The sequence below is a fragment of the Octopus bimaculoides genome, chromosome 17, assembly GCF_001194135.2.
Source record: "Octopus bimaculoides isolate UCB-OBI-ISO-001 chromosome 17, ASM119413v2, whole genome shotgun sequence".
Lineage (NCBI taxonomy): Eukaryota > Metazoa > Mollusca > Cephalopoda > Octopoda > Octopodidae > Octopus > Octopus bimaculoides.
The window spans coordinates 22,656,108-22,659,106 of NC_068997.1; positions in this window are offsets into that span (position 1 = coordinate 22,656,108).

Sequence of the window (2,999 nt, forward strand, 5' to 3'; positions counted from 1 at the left end):
TATATAAATGAATACACAGACACACACATATCTTTATGATCGTATGTGTATGTGTTTGTGTGTATAGAAAAATGAGTGAAAAAAGAAAAAAGAATAAAAGAATATATATACATATATATATATATATATATATGTGTGTGTATGTGTGTGTGAGTGTGATACATTTATATACATATATACATGCATACATACACACACATTATTTATATATGTACGATTTCCTATGCTCACGCATCCACACACGCGCGCGTATGTGGCATGAAACACTGAGTTATGTCAAGCACACACTGGGATAAAGGATTTGTGCTTGTGTTATTATTATTGTTGTTTTCATTGCTAACCAACCAACAGCAGCTTTAATCTTAATCCTGGTCCCGGATTAAAAGATAACCATCAAGCGTAAAGCTGTTAAGACCATCCAATGTTCGCTCTTGATGAACATGTTCAACGGTCTAGCATTGCATTGGACGAACAGCGACACTACCGGCTGCACTCACGACATGACTGCTACTACTACTACTACTACTACTACTACTACTACTACTGCTGCTGCTGCTGCTGCTGCTGCTGCTGTTACTACTACATGGATAACTTTCATTACATCTACAAATATAAGGTTACTACTGCTGCTGCCGCCACTGCCACTGCTGCTGGTACCACTGCTGCGGATGATGCTAATGATGATGATGATGATGATGATGATGATGATGAGAAAGAGGAGGAGGAAGAGGGGGAAGGGGGAGAGGAGAGGAAGGGGATGATGATATGATGAGAAGGCGGAATATGTCAACGACGATGATGATGACGACGATGATGATGACGATGATGATGATATCGTTGATAAAACAATGACGATTACAGCGATGACGAAACGATCGTGATGATAATGAGGAGTGGGAGTAGGAGACTAATGCTGTAAATGATGACAATGATGTTATCAGAAGGCAAAATTCCTCTTCTTTCAGAGAAGCAATTACATTCGATGAAATAATCTACCCCTGCATTCGCCTGGTCTCTTATTCCATTGACCCCCTTCACACTTCTACAAACAATACACAATTAAAATATCAGCAACTTCGATTTATCACTTTGCAAGTAAATGTGAGAGCCTTTATGTGGTCCTCGGTATGCAAAAATTAGCAACGTAATATGCCTCAACATATATCCTGCTGTCTTTAAAAGAGGTACACATTATTTAGAAGTGAGCCGGGTCCTCCGCAGAGGGGACAGCACGGGGTAATCACAGCCAGAATACATTTAATCATATGTCTGCTCGAATAGGTTTGACATGGGGCTATGTAAAATCAATAGTATTCATAACTGTGGAACAAGTTCATTATGCTAATTTCTTATTTTTGTTGCTTTTTTTTCTGAGAAAAAACGATGTACTCAAAATGCTTGTGTACATCATATGACTGGTACCTTTGTCGTCGACTGAAGAGAGATAAAATACAATTTTGAGAATACCATTCCTGGTAATTAAAGAAATCAAAAGGCAAATGCAAAATGATGGTATCAAAATATATAATAGTTTCATTTCTTCACTCCTTTCACAGGGGTCACAGTGTAGATCTTCGTATCTATAGAATGGTGATATAGTTCAATTCATTCTTGTGAGAGCTGAATATGTAACGTTTTAAATATTTATAAATGTGATAACATTTTTCAATTTATATATATTTTTTTATATGACAGTAGAACAGGATTTTGGAGAAATATCAGGGTTCTTTTACAGAGGTTGGTTTGTGATTTGTAAGGGATTTAGTTTCTGTCTTTACAGGGTCGAGCGATTTTACAGTGATTTTGTCAGTGAACATCGTCACTTTTTAGATACAGAATCCATAGTGCTTGACTGATAATCTGCCAAATTTGACCATCATCATCTGATTTTACCCAAAATTCTTACGAAGACATAATCCTATTTGTTAGTATTAACAGAAACAGCAGCAGCATCACCACAGCCATCACAGCCACAACTACTACTACCAACAGCAAGAACAATAGCAACAACAAAGTCGACATGCTGGCAGAATCGTTAGCACGCTGGGCAAATGCTTATCGGCATTTCGTCCGACTTTATGCTCTGGGTTCAAATTCAGTCGAGGTCGACTTTGCTTTCATCCTTGCGGGGTCGATAAAATAAATACCAATCGATCACTGGGGTCAATGGCATCGACATTCTCCTCCACTGGAAATTGCTGGCCTTGTGCCAAACTTCGAAACCAATAATAGCAACCAATAGTAGCAACAATGCTGACACTAATGCGTTCACTGGACTTATTTCTCTGACAATTAGAAAAACAAAATGTACACGTATGACATGGCTTAATTAATTATTAACGCTTTGCGAAAATTAATTAAAATTTCTGCCGTTTTGCTTGTATAACATTCCTGTTTGTGTATGTTCATTTACAGTCAGTAAACTTTGCATACACACTCGCGCGCGCAAGCACACACGGATACGTTCTCAAATACACAAATAGGCACGTAACAAAACTTACAACTAATCTGTATTAATATTTTGTTTTTGTATATATTTGTGTATTTATTTCATTAATTTTACAAATATATCTAATTAAGTTGAATGTTACGACATTGAGGAGATATTTCGCCTTTGCAAAATAGACAAAAGAAAAAGAAAAGTAAATGCAACGAAACCTTACAGCCTCTAACAAACATTCTTTATTTAATTTCGTTCTCATTTCTATATCGTATGAATTTAAAACCTTAATCATAATCCTTTCTACTAAAGGCACAAACCTGAAATTTGGGGCAGGGGAGTAATCGATTACATCGACCCCAGTATTTCACTGGTACTTAATTTATCGACGATGAAAGGATGAAAGGCAAAGTCGACCTCGGCGGATTTAAACCCAGAACGTATCGAGGGGGCAAAATACCGCTAAGCAATTCGTCAAGCGCGCTAACGATTCTGCTAGCTCGCCACCTTCATTAATTATAATATTAATGATGATTTTAAATTTTGGCAAAAGGGCCAT